The following is a 19256-nucleotide window of genomic DNA, read 5'->3' on the forward strand; positions in this document are numbered from 1 at the left end:
AAGCTTTATTCCAGAGAAGCTCAGTCCTTCTTGGCAGCTGCCTTCCTCATGGCAGTCAGCACATTGCTCAGCTCCTCACACTTCCTCTTGGCGCGGATGTGCGTCCCCACTCTTTTCTTGATGAACTTGAGGGCACGTTTGTCCTTGGAGACCTTGAGCAGCTCACAGATCCTAGGGGGTGAAGGTGCACACCTCCTGGATCATGTCCACACGAACTTGGTGTGTTTGGTGAGGCATCCGCAACAGCGGCTGTGCCTGGGTTTGCTCACATTCTTAGTCACCTTGTGGCCCTTGTTGAGGCCCACGGCCATGGGATAGCATAGGGCCACAGCTACTATTCTTCAGTGGTTGCTGTGGCAGAAGGCTTAATTCTCTTTTCACTTATATGTTCCTCATATACTCCTTTAATTTACTTAAGTTTATTTATTGAATAAATTATAGGCCTTTGGCAATTTACCTGGATGAATTTTTAATCTTTTTAGAGTACATGCTAGTCAAACACTGTTTCCCCAAGCTGCATACCTGCCCTCCTATCACATTTGTATTTCTAGAACCTGAGATTTTGATCTACAAGAGCACAGGGTGTAATAAAATTAAAAGGCTCCATGATTACTAATTTATTTTCATAATCATAAAACAATATAGATCCTACCACCAGCATAATTACAGAAAACTTTTTAAACTTTCTTTTGTATAGTATTCTCTTGATATCTGACCCCATTTGTTTGGACCAACTATATTTATATTGCTGGAACAGATCCCCATTACATACTCTCAGACCTCCTCATCTTAGTCTTCAACTGACTCTTCATGCTTTACTAGTGCTTGTTTGAAGCTCGCTCCTGGTGGATTCCTTAGGAAGATTACAGAGAGCAACATTTCCTTGGGTGTTAAATGCTGATGATAGCCTTTCTGTGCCTTGGTACATGAAAGTCAGTTTAGCTGGATATAAAATCCATGACCTATGCCTTCTTTCCTTGAATACCTTATGTGTGTTACCCCATTTCCTTTGGCAAACATGTTCCTATCAAAGCCTAATGGTAATCTTAGCGTTTTCATTAATATTACATGTTTTTTCCTACTAGAGGAATATTTTTTTTCTTTCTTGCAGAGTCCAATAAATTTACTAAACTATCTTAAGTAGTCTGTTTCTATAGTCTCACATATGTTAGGTAGTCTTTCAAAAAATTTGAAGCATCCCATTTCAACTGCATGACAAATATGATTTCATAGATCTTTGCTTCAGGAAATTTTTCTTTTTTTTTTTAATTGTATGTATTTGGTACAGGGTCTCACTACACAGCTCTGACTCATAGTGATCCTCCTGTCTCAGCATCCTCAGTGCTAGGATTACAGGTGTGTGCCTCCACACCCAGTCCTATTTTCTTGAATATAGGTTTTAGCATCCGTTCTGGTTTTTGCAATTTTTTCTGCAGGAACTCCTAGTTAGCTATGTATACATTCTCCTTTGCTAGCTTTGGTATTTTTCACTCTCTTTAAAATATTTTAATCACTTTTTCTTTGTTAAAATATTATTATTTACATATAATTCTACATTTATCTTTTTTAATCTTAAAATTTTCATATTTTAAAGCATTATCTATTGAGTTGATTTCCTCTTACATTGCTTCTAGTTTACTGTTTATTTCTGGAAATAATTTTTTTTTAATATATTTGGTACAGGGTCTCACTTTCCAGCTCAGACTCTTAGTGATCCTCCTGTTTTCTGCCTCTCCAGTGCTGGGATTACGGGCTTGCGCCACCATGCCCAGTCTTAGTGGCCAGCTCACCGTGCCTGGGGGTGGAGCACACATGGCCTGTGGTACCAGGGATCAAACCCTGGTCTCTGCACTTGCCTAAGCAGGCACTTAGTCCACTGAGCTATCTCACTGGCCCTGAAAATAATTCTTTATTGTTAAATCTTTTCTGGACTTCTAGCCCCTCATATCTAAGTTAATAATTAAGATAATTGTTCTTTCATGCTTTACCATTTTCTTAATTCCTTTACCTCACTTTGACACCATAGTTTTTAGTTTTAATCCATTTTGTGGGTATTATCTTTCAGGCATGATTTCATTGTCTGTAAGGATGTTACTGTCTTCCTTTTTATTTTTCCTATAATAATTTTGTATGAGATTTGACCTTAATGCTTTTTTATGTGAAATTAGATTTCCTGACGTAAGACTGAAATGGAATTCAAAAGAGCTCTTCTAACTTCATAGAGCTAACAACTCCTCTGTTGTTTGGGATTGTGTTCAGAACTTTGGCAGCTGCTTTCTGACATTTTCTGCGTTCCCCTCTCCTGCTTTGATCAAGGCCCTTTTTTCTTTCCCCTCTCTTGTGTGTGTCCCACACCATCTTGATTCCACTCCCAGCACTTCCTCCCCAGTGTGCCTTCCAGTCCTGAAAGGAGCCGTGCTGCGTTCTCCCAGGAGTTCCCAGTGCTTTTTGGGTCTTCAGGGCCAGCCCCTCGTGGCCCCTTCAGTCCTTCTGAGTGGCCCTTAGAGGTGCAACTCTTCTAATTCCAGCAGCTTTTCTGGTTGGCCCACTAGATTTCTGCGTGTCCATGAAAGCTATCTTGAGGGCTCTTTTTCTCCAGTCTGCCTGCACAGATGCTGACACCAAGCAGCCTGCTGGGGGTTTAGATCATTGGCAACACAACACACTCACTTGCTTACAGCTTAGGGTCCATTGTTGACCTAGTGTTGTTGTCACTGCTGCACATATGTTTGACAGGTTTTGCTGTGGAATTGTTTTACCTTTTTATGGGGAGATTTGAAGAGACTGAACTGCCACAGCTGTCACCAGCCACCACAAGTCTCCCAGAATGCCCTTTCTCTGTTCTTTTCCATTTTTTCCTCAGAAATTCAGGACACTGGGCATGGTAATGCATGCATGTAATCTCAGAACTCAGGAGTCAGAGGCAGAAGGATGACTTTGTGTTCAAGGCTAGCCTGAACTACAGAAAGAAACCCTATCTCACAAAACCAATTAAAAGAAAAAGAAATCCAAGAAAAAAGTAAAATGTCTTTCACAAGTGTAGAAAGTACGCTCATAGGACTTATAGTCTAGTGACGATAGAGAGAAACACAGACAGAACATGGAAGGTGATTTCAAGTTGGGATGTACACTATAAAGAAAACATGGTAAGGTTAGCGGGTGAGGGAAGTGGGAAATGCTTTCTGGTACAATACTTTCTTCAGAGAGGTAGCACCTGGGCAGAAACCTGCATGACTAGAAGTAACAGGCATACACGTATCTGGGCTGTAAGGCAGCCTGCTTGGATTTCAGGATGGACAGAAAGTGGGACAGTATGGCTAAAGTGCAGGAAACACGGGAAAGGCATAGGAGATAGTCAGAGAGGCAGGCGTAGGCCAGGTCAGGAAGGAGCTTGTAAGCTTGGAAAAGCTGTTTGAACATGAAGCCAGGTACAGCAGAAATCACAATGGGAGAGAGCAGGATATGGGGAGGCTTTATGCAGAAGAGAGGCCAGTTTGCTTGAAATTTTTTTTTTCTGGCTGCTGTGTGGGGCTACAGGGCTGTGAGAGTCATCAGAGGCAAATTCAAGGAAAAGTCAAATGTCTGAAGAGACCAGTGTGGCCAATGGAAATGGTGAGGAGAGGTCATGCGTGGGCTGCAAGTGACAGGACCTTCTAATGTTCTGCATGCAGGCAACAGAAGATCAAGGATGTCTGCTAAGTTCTTGGTCTACCTCCAATAGTGCACCTTTTTGAATCTTATTTGTAGGAGAAAGTCAGCTAGAACTCTGATCCTAAACAAATAAGGAATCACCATAAAGCTATAGGGGAAGGGGGACAAGTCCCAGATGGAAAGATGGTTCTTACAGCTTCAGCTAACCAAAATAATAAAAACGCTTTCTAGGTTATATAATTTCTATAAGTAAATAAAGATTAAAACTGAATAGATATTTCCCAGGAAAGGTAACATGAGTGGTTCATACATTTATGAAAACATGCTCGGCGCATATTGGTAACTGTGGAATAATAGGAGCTCCCATTTTGCTGTTAAAAGAATAAATTAGGGGGCTGGAGAGATGGCTCAGTGGTCTAAAGCACCTACTTAGAACAAGCTTAGCAAAGCATCAGGGACCGCGGTTCGATCCCCCAGCACCACATGCCAGCCAGCCCCGCCCCCCGGTGGGCTGAGCTGGCCACACACACACACACACTCTCTCTCTCTCTCTCTCTCTCTCTAATAAATAAATAAATAAATAAACGTAGATGGCAGGATTTCCAAATAAAAGATCAATCTAAAAAAAAAATAAATAAAAGAATAAATTAGTACTGTGATTTTGAAAAACAATTTGGTGGACTGGGGAGATGGCTCAGTAGAATAAGCACTTGCTGGCAAGTGCAAGGGCCTGAGTTCAATCCCCAGTTCTGCAAGAAAAAAAAAAAAAAGAAGAAGAAGAAAAACAATTTGGCATCATCTTACAAAATCAAAAATTCTTGCCCATTTAGACTAGGAGATATGTATAAAATTGTTCATACTGGCCAAAAGCTGAAAATAATCCATAGATGCATTGAAGGAATTAGATCAATAAATGGTAGTATTTTATACATGAAAATATACAGCCATGAAAATTAATGAATTCCAATGATAAGTCACAATAGGGATGAATCTTAGAAGTGCATAATGAGGGCCACAGAGGTAGCTCAGCAGTCTAAGCATCTGCCTAGGCAAGCACAAGGACCCAAGTTCAATCCGCAGTACCACATACCATGCTGGGCACACTGAGCCAGCCACCAGTCATGGACATCGTGGTGCACACCTGTAAGTGTGGGGAGGCTGAAACAAGAGGATCACTATGGCTCTTTGCAAGGGTATCTGGAAGTAATTTGCACCGAGCCAGCAGCTGCAGTAACTACAGTTTCAACTTCAACTCCACGATGTTTCCCTTGGCCAAAAACGCATTAGGTCGTTTTCCAGTGCGAAGCATTCAACAAATGGTAACAAGGCAGAACCACCAGAAATGTACACCTGATTTTCATGACAAATATGGTAATGCTATATTAGTTGGTGGAGTCACATTCTGTATTGCTGCATGGACCTACACAGCAACACAAATTGGAATAGAATGGAACCTTTCCCCTGTTGGCAGAGTCACCCCCAAGGAATGGAGAGATCAGTAATCATGCCAGCTGATATGATACAGCTAAATTATTTCTAAATGAACTCATAATTGATGCCAAGTAAAAGTACTGTGTATCCATTAAAATATAGCCTACTGAAGAAATAAAGTACAATTGAAACCTTCAAAAAAAAAAAAAAAAAAAAGAGGATCACTATGAGTCTGAGCTGCATAGTGATGCCCTGTACCAAATACATTTTAAAAAACCCTTTAAAAAAGTGCATTCTGATTTTGATTTTAAGGCTCAACAGTAACCAAAACTAAAAATTACTTAGGCCACATGCATGAGTGATTATGCAAATGGAAACATCCAGAATGAGAAATGGAGTTAAGAATGAGTAGAGTGTTGGGGAGGGGGAGGGGGCACTGGTAGAGAAATACCAAGACACTGCAAAGAGATTGATACTGTCTCTTTCTTTAGTTAGGGTAGCTTCCCAATGTTCATCTTGTTCTGTGGTATAATTTAGGTTACGTGTAATCTCATATGTAAATAGCAGTTATATGATAAACTCAACTGCAAAACAGATGTATTAATTTACAAATTCTGTCTTCTATCATATTACACTTAAAATCCTAGTTCACAGCTTCCAAAGTCTGGAGATTTTTTAGTATAACTTGTTTCGAATTTCCCAATTATCCCAGAATGTTGACTTGACCCAGGATGTTGAGTTTCTGGCTTTCAGTGTGGCTGCTAAGGAGAGTGACTCAAGTTGATTCTAAGCATTCTTTCACGCTTTCAGTAACTAAACACAGGAAACCTAACTCACAGCCCCTATTCCTTATTTGATAGTCCTTTCTGGGAAGAATTCAGAAACCCTAGTAGCTAAGAAAATTGTTCCCTGCAGCTTTAACCAGAATGTCTCAGATTGGGTTCCCCACCAGAGTGCCAATGTCAGATACTTTGGTTGGAAGATTCTTACTGTCCAATTTCTAGCATTTCAGACACCCTACAAGACAAGAACAACCAGCCAGGCATGGTGGTGCACACTTTTATAATCCTAGCCCTCTGACAGCTGAGATAGAATCGCCACAAGTTCGAGTCCAGTGTGGGCTACAAAGTGAGTTCAAGGCCAGCCTGAGTTACACAGTGAAACCCTATCTTTAAAAAAAAAAAAAAAAAAAAGACAGGTATAACCACAAATTACTAACCTCCAAATTCTGAGAAATTTGTATTTATCTACCCTACCTAAACCACAGTGAATAAATAGCAGGTCACTCTGAATTCCTCTGAGAAAGCCAGGCTGAAAAATAGTCCCCTTCTTTCTATGCCATCTAAACCTGAGAATGAGAAAGATAGTGGTATTTGCTTATAGACGCCATATCCCTGTTCGGGTCTGCTCAGGAAAGTTGAGTGCACAAATGTGTGATTTTGTGCCATCTTCTTTTTAACCAAAACAGAAATTCAGGTAGAAAACAAAAAGTCCACCACTAAAATGAGTAAAAGCATTTTTAAAAATTTTTGTGAAACTTGTCTTGAGCTGACCTAAGCACTCAACAACCCATGGCTAATAAATGGGAAAATTATATACCAGACTCAGTTCAAATACCAGACTCAGTTCCATAGAATATGCGTTCTTTGGGCTGGGGTGTAGCTCAGTGACAGAGCTAGCATGTACAAGGCCAGGTTGGATGTCCAGGGCTACAAAAAAGAAAAGAAACAAAACTGTCCGTTGTTGTTGTTGTTGTTGTTGTTGTTGTTGTTGTTGTTGTTGTTGTTGGCAAAACAGTTCAACATTAGATACTCAGAAAAGCAAAATAAAAGAATTCACATATTAACTTGCAACCCTGAATATCCCACATAAAATGAGTTAGGTGTACTTGTGTACATAACTACTGTTAGTGGGTGCCAAGTCTGGGTGAAGCCACAGCCTATGTTATTTGTCCTGCCAAGGATACAACATCTTTGACTTATGCTGTATCCTAGACAAAAATTTTTGTTAATTAAATACATTTCAATTCTTAAAAGGTATGGTCAGACCTCTAAAGCTGACTGGTGAGTGCGATGTACTTCCTTACTTTTGGGGTATGTGAAGCTGGTTTCTTTCTGCAGCAGATGGATTTCCTGGTATCTTTTAGTTTCTAATTCTTTTAAAAGAAGGGACTTTTATTTTAAGGGCAGTTAGGTAACTGCCATTTTCTAGGTTTCCTAATGTAGATTTCTCTTGATTTTTCAAAGGGTGCTATGATAAAAGACATGGACCCTGCCTCCACACTTGAATCACATTCAGGAAGATTTCAGTCATTAGTAGTGCTTTAGCCAGCAGTGATAGATTGAGGTAAGAGTAGAGGGTTTGACCTGAATTGAGGGACATTCTACAAAATAGCTGGCCTGCACTCTTCCAAGTGTTAATTTCTTGCAACAAAGGAAGACCCAAGAACTCTTCCACTTTAAAGGACAGGACAACTGAATATAATGTAGAATCAAAGATTTTCTTTTGATATAAAAAGACATTTTGGGGACAATTGGTGAAATCTGGATAAAATCTGAAGATTGTGTTTTTATTGTATCACTATTAATTTCCTGATTATAGTCAGGTTATGTAAGAGAACATTCTTGATCATAGAAAACATAGTTTACTATAACACCTGTTTTGACACCATGAAATTGTTCCAGTGTGGTCAATGTATTAGGTGAGAATTGGAACGTGATGTAATTTTGATTTGATTTGATTTGATTCATTTGATTATGCAGGATTTCATCCATGAAAAATTCTAGATGATGCAGAAAACTTCACCCAGCTTAACCAAGATGTAGAGGAATCCACAGAACACACCCTTCACATATCTGCCATTTCTTCAGCTCATCATGTTGTGAGCCACACCAATCCTTTGTTACATTCTCCATTTTATGTTCTTTTTCCATTACCTCATGATATATAACAAGCTACAGTCTTTTTGCCACCAATTTCCATAAGCAAACTTCAAATCATTCTCAAGCATTAAGTGTTTATATTTCTTGTTTTGATTGTTTTGTTTTGTTTCGGTACCAGAGATTAAACTCAGGACCTTGTGCTTGCCAGGCAGGCATTTATGCCACTGAGCTGTCTCCCTGGCATACAGTGTTTATATTTCTTAACACTTATCATGTACAAAAGTGTGCTGCCATTTTTATTAGTGCTCTGTTTTATTCCTTTTTTTTTTTTTTTTTTTTTTTTTTCCAGAACCAGAGATTGAATTCAGTCCCTTGCACTTGCCAGGCAAGCACTTATTCTACTGAGCTATCTCCCCGGATCTCTGTTTTATTTCTAATGTGTTACTGTTACAGTTCTTGACTTCTGTGTCCCCAAGCATGGTGATTTTTAGGAATGTACATGTCACATTATTACAGAATTGAGTATACTTAGATATTTATGAATAAAACAATATATCTGCAATTCACAAATGTTTCAGAAAAAGTCTTCCATATAAATCATAATTACATGTGACTCTGTATATGTGTATGTATGTATGTATAAGTGAATGTAAAAAGAAAAAAAAATGGTAAAATATTAACATTTGTAACCATCTTGGTGAAGTGTAAATGGAATTCTTCCCAGCATTGCAACTATTTTGTACTCTACACATCAAAATAAAAAGGTAAAAGGAAGAAAAAAAGTAGGAGATTGGAGAAGGATTTTGAAAGTTGAAATCCAAGTACAAAAAAAATAAGAAAAGTTAAGGAAAGGGAAAATGACTCAGCTGAGAAAGTGACCAAAGTGGAGGGCAAGATACAGTCTTTTTTTTTTTTTTTTTTTTTTTTCAGAACTGGAGATTGAACTCAGGCCCTTGTGCTTGCCAGGCAAGCACTTATTCTACTGAGCCATCTCACCGGCCCAAGATACAGTCTTGAACCTTTTGTAGAGATTATCGTGTGAGTTTAGATTCATGTAAGCTGGGGCTGGGGAGGTAGCTCAGTAGAATAAGCACTGGCTTGGCAACAAAGGTGTGAATTCAATTCCTAGTTCCAGCAAAAAAAAAAAAAAGATAAGATTAATGTAAGCTGTTTGCAAAATATGATAGGAATACTATACCTATAAAGTGGGAGAAACATTTTGCTTCCCCAAGAAAATTTTTTTGGGAAGATTCTAACCAGAATTTTAAAAAACAGAGTAAACCTACTCATATGAAAATGAATAAATTAACAATTATGAATCTATTTAGTAGCTTTATTCTGTTCCTAAGCAATACAAAGACAGTAACATACTTTGACTGCTCATTGTATACCCCATATGTAAGTATTAGTGTTAATACAAGTTTAATTTTCCTTTAAAAAACACAAATAGTAAAATAGAGACAGTAGTTCATTAATCTTACAATCAGCATCTGGGTTCTCCAAAGTTTCCATATGGGTTCATTTTTCTTACTGAATTACATCTTTAATATTTCTTTCGAGAAGGATCTTCAAACTCATTTTGTCTCTGTCTGAAATTGTCTTTATTTTGCCCTGACTCTTCGAGGATAGTTCATATGGGTATGAAACTATACATTGACAGTTATTTTCCTTTTGTCTATTGAAGATTTATCTTCTCTCATATATTATTGTTGGTGAAAAATCTGTTATCCAGATTTTTTTTGTAAAAAAAAAAAAATCTTTTTAGGAACTTTAAGATTTTCTCCTTTGTCTTATATTCTGTAACTTCACTATTAATACACTTAAAATGGATTTATCTTCATTTACTCTGTTTTGTACTTAATTTCTTTTTAGTCCTACCATTTATATCTTTTAATATGTATGTTTATATATACATCATATATGTGTAGTATTCCTAACCATTGCCTTTTCAAATACCACTTCTCTACCAAGTCTAGTTTTTTCTTTAATTCTAGAAATTTCTGCATAAACATATTAGCATTTCTCAGTCTATCATCTATATTCTTAATTACTGTTTCATCTTTTAGTTTCTCTGTGATTTATGCTCAGTAATATTTTGTATTATGGCTTGTGTCTAAATATCCCCCCAAATCCTCATATGATCATAGGCAGGGGTTTTCCTAAGTGCCTGGATCTAGGATATGTGATGCTGGGATTAAATGTGTGAAGCTCACATTAAATGTATGCTGCTGGAATTGAGGGTGCTTCACCCGGCGGGGGGGCGGGGGGTGGGGTGGAACCTCCCAGAGGGTGGGCAGCCTGGATGAAGTAGAAAGGCAGGCTTGCTTGCGTGCTTGCTATTGCCATGTAATTAGCTGCCTTCTGCTTGCCAAGAACCGTTTCTCCTCTGAAGTGCCCCTACCATGCCACTCTGCATTACGGCCAGCCAACTCTGGACCAAAGCCTCTGTGAACTATGAGCTTTCCTCCTTTGACTTTGGATGTCATGTATTTTGCTTCAGCAACAAGAAAAGTAAGACATTCTGCTAATTTTATGGGTTAAAAACAAAGTGCAATTGGATTTTTCCCTGAGTAAAACACCTGATTAAGTAGGGCCATGATTTGAATCTATGTCTGCCTGACATCAGTGTAGATGCAGTCTCTTTTGAATTCATGAGTTTATCCCAGAAGTTAAAACCCTTGAACAGGGAGGTGGCTTCAGATCACTGCATTACCCTACTATGTGGGTGGGTATAATTAGGAGGAAGAATGTGACATCAGCCCCAGACAACAGGATGCCACATGCTAGAAAACCTGAGAAGTGTCAAGAGCTATATTTGGCCTCTTTTCCATTTACATTTCAAGTTGCTTCCCAAAAAGAGAACTTTAGTTCCTTTTTCCTCTTTTACGCTATGCAAAATTTTCACTTTCTCATACTTCTGGCTGTCCAAATTGACTGTTTACCAAAACATGTTTGTATATCACTTGTCTCTTCTCAGTACCAGAATTTTGGTTTTGCTCTATTGGGCAGATGTTGTTAAACTTGAAGTTGTTCAGCAACAGGGAAGTGATGAAATGTTGACAGTGCTGTTTTACAAATATAAAAGTCCATTGTTGTTATTATTCACCATTTGGTAGGCACCCGTGGAGCACTGTTAGGTTATTAACATCATGAGGAAAGGGAAGGTTCATGGTTACTCAGATTATTTCTGTGGAAATTGTACCTCTTATGTCTATTTTAATTTTTTTTAGTATTTAGTACACAGTCTACAGGGTCTCACTGCACAAATCAGACTCAGTGATCCTCCTGTTTTCAGCCTCCCAGATGCTGGGATTACAGGCGCACACCCCATTCCCAGTCTCCGTTGCTGTCTCAGTGCACCCCAGGGGCAGAGCCAGCATTTCATGCCAGGGATTGAATCCCAGTCGCTGCACCTGCTTAAGCAATATTTTAACTATTATATCTGTTATTTTTCTCAAGTAGCTGAGTAACATTTTAAGGATCTTGTACCACACAGTTTGGGCACTATAGCCAGAGATGAAATGATACACATTGTAATATGTATCATCCCTTATTCTTTTTTTTATTTTAAAGAGAATAAAAACTAAAAAAAAAAAAAAAAACAAAATTTCACAATAAGATGATAGGAAATGAACAATGGTTGTTCTATTGCATATTGTTATCTTCAGAGTAGTTGTACAGATAACCAGATATAGGCATCCAAAATTAATCAATTAAACATTAACTGTTCCTTTCAGTAAACCAATAGAAATTAGTAGTATTATATATCTTAGCATATATATATATATGTATATATATTCATTCCCCTTCTTTCTTTTCTCCTTCTCCTCATCCCAGTTATTCTTTCCTTTTGAGCAGTTTCTTTCCCTTTCATCATATCTTTTGTACCTTTCAGATTTTATTTACTCTTTGAGCTTCTTACACTAGCAAGACAATACAGTGTTTGCTGCTGCAGGGCTCATTTATTTCACTTCCCAGTATGGTCTTATCCATTTACCTCTAAAGGCCTCAAGTGTATCTTTCTTTATAGCTGAGTAATACTCCACTGTGTATAAAGACCACATCTTTTTTTATCTGTTTCTCAGTTGGTAGGCATCTGGTTTCTTTCCAAGATTCAGCTATGACAAATTATGCTGCTTAAAAATGAGCCCCTTATTCGTTTTTTAAAATACTGTATTGATTATCTGTTACTTGACAGGAGAACTCACAGACCTATAAGGAGCATAACTATGAAAAACAGTTGCCATGCAAAATAATGAGTACTGTAATAAAAGAAGATGCTAAATAAAAGTGGCACAAAGGCTGGGGATGTAGCTCCATGGTAGAGCACTTGCTTGGCATGGATAAAGACCTCGGTCTGAGGCCCACTCCCACAAGGAAAAAGAAGGGGATGATGCAAAGATGTGGTTGGTTTTGCCCTAGTAGTTCAAGAACAGCTTCTCTCAAAGGAGACAGTCATTTCAAATGGGCCTTGAAGGAAGAGTTTTCCAGAAAGTAAAAAGGTTACTTCAATAAGAACAAACAGGGACCAGGGATATAGCTCAGCAGCATAAGCGCCTATGTGGCAAGCACAAGGTCCTGAGTTCAATCTCTGGTACAAAATAAATAAATAAATAAATAAATAAATAAATAAATACTAAAAAAAAAACAGCATGTATAAAACTTTTTTTTTTTTTAAATACACATTGTTCTACAGGGCTATGGTGATTCAGTGTGTCCCTCAGAGATGATTGTGGCTAAGAGGCCATAGCTAGTTTGTGGGATGCACTGGATGCCTCACAGAAAGTTGGAGGGTTCTGTCATTGGGGGGGAGCCACATAGGAGTTAAAGCGGGAGTGTCTGCATTTCTAGAGATTTTGAAGACACTGGGTGGAAGGAAATAACTCCAAGGAAGAGCCAGTGAGAGGGATCCCTGGAAGCTGGAAAGCAGTGGACGTGGAGCAAAGAGGACAAATCTAAGAGTAAAAAGATTCAACAAATATAAGCCAGTATTGAAAAAAATGGGGAGCTAGAGGGAAAGAAAGTGGTGTAGGGTAACTTCTGGGATTCTAGCTTGGGAGTCTGTGAAAGGTTTCCTTTCTCACCATCAAGTTTAAGCAATAAATATATGCAAACATTTTTCTTTTCATCTGTTTCTGTCAAGCAACCACCAATAGTGGAGGAAATAAACAATATTGGTGTATCCTGAGTACAGTGTCCTGGAAAAGCTGCCCAAGGCATGAAAATGGTTTTCTCTTCAGCAGCTTGCTAGGAAAGTAATGAGAGTAACATGTGGGAACTTAGTAGTCCTAATTTCATGTCTGTGGCGGAATCCTCTCCTTTGCGGAGTGTGGCTTTGATACTGGGTTCATGACTCCTGCCTTGAGCTCCCTTTCATCATGGCAGACAGAGCGCTGGTCATGTGTCTCACCAGCTAGCACCATGCTCATCCTCCTTAAAATGTGCTTTCCAAATAATTAGACTTGTTCACTTAATGTTAAAAACATTTCTGATAACTATCATGCACCACTTTTGGTGGCAGGTGCCTTCATGTGTCATTTTATTCCATACCCACAGCAACCTGAAAGAGAAGTAGTGACGCTGGATTTACAGGTGATGAACCGAGATTCTGAGACATTAAGCTGTCAATCACAGGTCACAAAGCGTGTCAGTCGCAGGATCCAGGCTGGAAGCAGATTCATGTTATAAATCTAATACTTTTCTCCCAGCCTATGATGATCCACTCTCATTATCCAAGCTTTTCTTTAGCATGGGTCTTTCTTCAAGATTTATTTCATTCATCCATTCAGTGTTTTCATCACAAACAGCCTGTTACGTATCAGCACAGTCACAAAATTAGGTACTAGGCTGATGACAGAAAATAAAACAGAGCGGTGCAATGAATGACAAGCAAACAGACAGTTATTACACAGTTTAAGGAACGTTCCAGACACACACACAGGATGATGTGGGAGGAAAAGCACTCAGCCAGGAGTTGGGCCACAGTAAAGGTGCCCCAGACAAAGGGACATCCAAGCCGAGGTCTGAGGAGTGAGAGTTGACCAGGAAAGCAGTGAGGGTAGCATCTTCCTGGCAGAGCGAAATGTAGACACAGGCCCAGGGAGACATGGCACAAGATACATTGAAAAGTAGGCCCAGACCAGGGCAGGGAAGACTTTGCAACCCATGTCAGGATGCCTGCAGTGAATCTTGGGTTCTGTGGAGCTGTTGTGACAAGAGTTTTTAAAGCAGGGCTGAGGGGGCCTGTCCCTTAGCTCAGTTCTTTAAGTGGCTGCTTCAACAAAGCAGTCAGGCTCAGGTTGCTGTGGTTTGATCCCCACAACTTAAGCCAGCCAAACCTGCCCTGAAGGCATTTGGAGAAAAAAAAAAATCCTTCTGCCTTTGGGCCCGGGAGATGGCTCAGTAGAATAAGCGCTTGCCTGGCAAGCACAAGGGCCTGAGTTCAATCCCCAGTTCCGCAAAAAAAAAAAAAAACAGGACTGGGCCTGATAGTACATGCCTGGTATCCCAGCACTTGGGAGGCTAGAGAATCGCTATGAGTTCAAGACCAGCTCAAACTACATAGTGAGACCCTGTCTCAAGAAAGCAAGCAGAGAAGTGACATGAACATGTGAACATTTTTGAAAGGTGGCTATGGTGGTAATACAAAAGAGAAATAATTCAGTCAAACTTGGAGGCAGAAACTACGAAGAAGTCTACTGTATCCATGTGCAGGGCAAGGATTATGGCCTGGATTGAGAAAGTGACTGTAGGGCTTGGGAGAAGGACATGGGCTTAAGAAATGGGAAGGGGTAGAATCCATGGGTATTTGTAATTCAGAAAATGGAGAAGAGAAAGAAAAGGGAAGCACAAATATCCCAGGTGACTGGGTGGAGCTGTTCCATCCAAGAGACAAGGGGGAAGAACCATCTGAGGAGGGCTGTCATTGGGTGAGGGGAAGATAACTTCAGGTTTATTCATGGTGAGTGTGACATGTCAGTGGGCATGCAGGAGCTGTCACTTAGGCTCCTTTGAATGGGAATCTAAGAGATCAGGAGAGGGGGTGAGATGAAGATTTAGATTTGTGAGAGATCTGCATATGGATGGTAATTAATTAAGCAGGGAGAGCTCTAAAGAAAGAAGAAAGAGCGTGTAAGCCAGAGGACATCTCTGTTAAGAGGCTATCAAAGAAGGCAGAGCTGGCAAGGGAAACCAGACAGGACACATTCAGAGGGGGAAACAAGGCCGGGATCACACACATCAGCTAAAGGTTGACTGTGCTTAGTAAGCAGGATCTGGTGCCTCTCACTGAAGAGCGGTTAGCTGGATAAAGACAGAAAGCTCCCTGTGGGTTTAAGCCCCTGGAAGGATTCAGGGCTCTTGGGTGAGAGCCTTTTCCATGATTAAGTAGTGATTGAGTCCAGACAACCTTTCTGACTAGGAGGAGACAGCGAGATGGAAGGATACAGTCAGATGGCAGTGAGAACTGGGCAGGCTTGAGGGGGGTGGGGTTGAGTATTTGCTTGTGTTAACACTAGGAGACATGAGCACATGGAAATACTGATGAGAAACAGCTTAGGGAGGTCGGGGTATTTGACAGAGCCTGGGTCACAGCCTGAAGGAGTGTGGCAAAAGGAGGGCTGGCCCGTAGCTGGCCCTCTGTCCTCCTGTCTGGGAAAGGAAACCAGCAGGGATGGGGATGCAGAGAAGTGCTGGAGAGAGTTTGCATCTGATGGCTTCAGTTTCCTTAGTGACATCCTGGCAGGGCCCTATGTGTGGCAGCGGTTAGGGGCATAGCAGAGTCAGTGGGGCTTTTTGGAGGGTTAGTTTTTTGAAACAAGGTCTTTCTACGTAGCCCAGGCTGGCCTCGAATTCACAATGATCCTCCTGCCTCAGCCAACTGTGGGCTGGCATTGCAGCACCTGGCATTGCAGGTGTGTGCCAACATTTTCCACTTTGAGGAGAGTGGAAAATGTTTGAATAAAGAATGGATGGAACTGGGATGGGTATGATTTTTTTTTTTTTTTTTTTTTATGCCTTGCTGGGGATTCTACCCATCCTTTTTTTGGCCGGGGGTGTCATGTGCTTTCCAGTCTGTTGTTTTGTCCTGTGCTTTCACTGGTGGCTCCTGTAGAGAAAGGTCCTAATGAGGACTGATTATGCTCTGCTTAGTTGTCAGTCAGTGAGAGCAGGGTCTCATAGAGCCTTCTTCTCTCAGTCCTTCTGACTCCTGGCTTTTGTCTGCCACCCATTTCATACACAGGTGATTGGTGCTAACTCTGACAGGTCTTTTCTCTTGGAATTTTCATGTCTAGCATATTTTTCACTGATGACCTCAAAAAAAGCAGGCCCAGGACTCTTGTTGCGCTCCTTTTTGGCGACCTCTTCCCCTTTCCTCACAAAAAAAGTGACTTTACCCAGCAGGCCAGGTTGTTCCTAACAGCAGATCCTAAAAGGCAGCACAGAATTCTGTGCGACGAGGGCTGCTGCCCTGGTCTTGGCCCCCTCGCGGCTTCTCTCTAGGAGCAGGAGACATGCCAAGTGGGAGAGTTGCCTGGTTTTGCATTTTGCTTTGCTGTTCAGTGTGACCCCCAACAGGTCTCTTCCTTGTCTGAGCCCATCTTATTATCTATAAAGCAATATGATTATATCTATTTCTCAGGCTAGTTCAGAGAAGTTAGTGCACCAGTGTCTGTGGCATGCGTAGCAATATGAGATATACAGTGCTTAATCTTTTTTCTGCTTTTGGTTCGAATAAAGTGCACCTGGCTTTCCGGGTGTGTTAACATTTTTGGTTGAAGTCCATCTGTCTTCTCTTATAGGTAGTTAGGTTGGAGTATGCATTTAGTTATATACCTCAATCTCCATAAGAGGGCCCACCACTGTGACACTGATTCTCAGGGTAAACCCAAGTCCTTTCTGCACAGGCCCACACATTGAAGTGCTCAAAGGCGAAGTCCTTCCAAATCCTTCTTATGGTATCAAACCTCATTTCCAAGTCAGAGGAGACAAGGAGCCCCAGCCAGAACACCCCTGGCTCGGTGAGCTCTGCAACAAGTGCCACTCTTTTTAAGTTTTCTCTCTGCCTCCTTTTCAATAAGAAATAGGCTAATTTTATGATGGGAAGGTGTGTTCCAATAGTCCAAGAATAAGATGTAAAATTTTTAATTAGGTAACCATTGATCCAAATCCAAGCATAACAGGGCTGGAGAGATAGCTAAGCTGTCTGATCACCTACCTGGCAAGCACAAGGACCCAAGTTCGATTCCCAGTACTGCATGCCATGCCGGGCTTGGAACCCCAGGCACACTATGCCTGCCCTGAAACTGGGCTTGGTGGCGCACACCTATAATCCTGGTGCTAGGGAGGTTGAGACAAGAGGATCACTATGAGTCTGAACTGCATAGTGACACCTGTAACAAACAAATAATTTTTTGAAAACAATCCAAGCATAACAGGACAGGTTTTAAATGGTGTGTGTGTGTGTGTGTGTGTGTGTGTGTGTGTGGTACCGGGAATCAAACTCAGAACCTTGTGCTTGCTAGGCAGGCACTTAAGCTGCTGAGCTATTCCCCCAGCCCCAGGACAGGTTTTCAATCAGGATTACCTGAGTTCAAGTCCCCTAAACGTACTTGTTTGCCATATGACCCTGAGAACAAGTCATAACTCTTTGAGATTTGGTGCCACATCTTCCTGTGCATATGAAATAAGAGTTCGGCCTCCTGAGGTCTTAGAGGTGAGTCTCGCAGGGCAAGGAGAAGGAGAGCTGAGCAGAGCATGGGGTGTGCTGTGGGGCTTGGGCCACGCATTCTCCTTCATGCCCCTCTAACCTGGATTGTAACCCTGTCCATCCATAGTGGAGCTAGTACACTAGCTCATTGACAGGTGGGCGGGAGCACGGTCTAAGTATTGAATCATTTCTACCGAGCCCTCCCCAAATATGTCTTGTTTTGTCAAGTATGTCATCAAATGTATGGGGTTCTCCTAACCCCCATAAGTCCACAATTGGATGAGCCATCTCATGAATGTTCTTCCTCCCCAGGGGATGAGCTTTTTGAAAGGAAAGAGCTTCTTCATCTCTGTCCCTAGTACTTGGTAGGCTCTATTGAGTGTTTGTTCAAGACTCAGTTTGACTGCTGTCCCTTCTCTTACTTGCCTTTGCCTGTGGCCCTATCTCTCCGACTTTCAGGCCCCTTGTGGGCTTGGACAGTATTCCGGACCTCTCATTTCCCAGTAGAGATGCAGTGTGCACCCAGTATCTGCTGGCTGACGGAATCATTAAGTGGTATTTTCACCAGCCCAGGGCCCAGGACATAGTAGGAGCTCATTAAAAGGTAGCCAGGCTGCTGTACCATTTGTACCATTGTTGAGAGAGAGAGAGAGAGAGAGAGAGAGAGAGAGAGAGAGAGAGAGAGAATATGAGAATGAGAATAAAGGTGGTAAAGGTGGGCACCAGTCACCCACTTTGGTGTGAAGTATGGACATTGATTGGAAGACTATTTCAGAGAAACAAAATGGCCCTTTATTCGTTTTGGGAAAGGGAGGAGGGTTAACAAGAGAGAGTCTTTTTCAAGTGTTTGCTCCATCTTGCTGCCACTTTACTATGTGTGGCTGCTGTTGCTATGGCAATTCTTTAAGCAATTGAATAGAACAGCACTGAGTTGTTGCAAACCAGCTCTAATTGCTCCTGTGCACCAGGCCTGCCCACACGACCACTCTCAGCTCAGCGTTCCCTTTTTCAGATGCGTATTTTCATAAATCTGTAAGCATTGTGCAGCTCCCTTGCTCTTGTGACATTGCCATCCTGGGGCAGAGGGCACAAGAAGCGGCTCTGGGTGGGAGAGAGGGCGCTGCCAATTTTCTCTGTGTGAGTGAACAGTGCAGACCCCCATGTTCAAGCAGGTAGCAGGATGCAGGCTCAGCAGTACCTTGAACCAAATAAAACATTTGTGGGATAGGTTTATTATATGTGTTTGCCATTGTCCGGTGATCCAGTCATCTTTTTAAAGCCAGTGCGCCATTCCCGTGCCCTCCTGCCCAGTTCATTGTGTGGTGGGAACTTCTGGTTTTAACCTCTGTGTGATGGGGGAGCTAATGCGGGGAAGAAGTGGAAGGAAGTTGGTGTGTGTCACGTCCCCCGGGGGTGCCAGGCAACATAGAGGACACTGTCACTTACTCTATGAGTGCACTGAGCAGGGTGAAGGTGGGAGAGGCAGTAGTAGGGCCCCTGCAGCAGACAGACATCTGGTGTTGAACCTACCCAGCCCATTCAAGGACCGCTAGAGGTAGACCCCGGTTCTGACTGACCCTAAG

General features: G+C 41.3%; 1 protein-coding gene and 1 pseudogene across 5 annotated transcripts in view; both read left to right on the forward strand.

Moving 5' to 3' along the window:
* Positions 1 to 19256, forward strand: part of Dennd1a (DENN domain containing 1A) — a 578498-nt gene that overhangs the window by 428253 nt on the left and 130989 nt on the right. The window lies entirely within an intron of this gene.
* Positions 4837 to 5190, forward strand: LOC105743599 (annotated as a pseudogene).

This window comes from Octodon degus, unplaced genomic scaffold, assembly GCF_000260255.1.
Source record: "Octodon degus isolate 3935 unplaced genomic scaffold, OctDeg1.0 scaffold00138, whole genome shotgun sequence".
In the NCBI taxonomy this organism is placed as follows: domain Eukaryota; kingdom Metazoa; phylum Chordata; class Mammalia; order Rodentia; family Octodontidae; genus Octodon; species Octodon degus.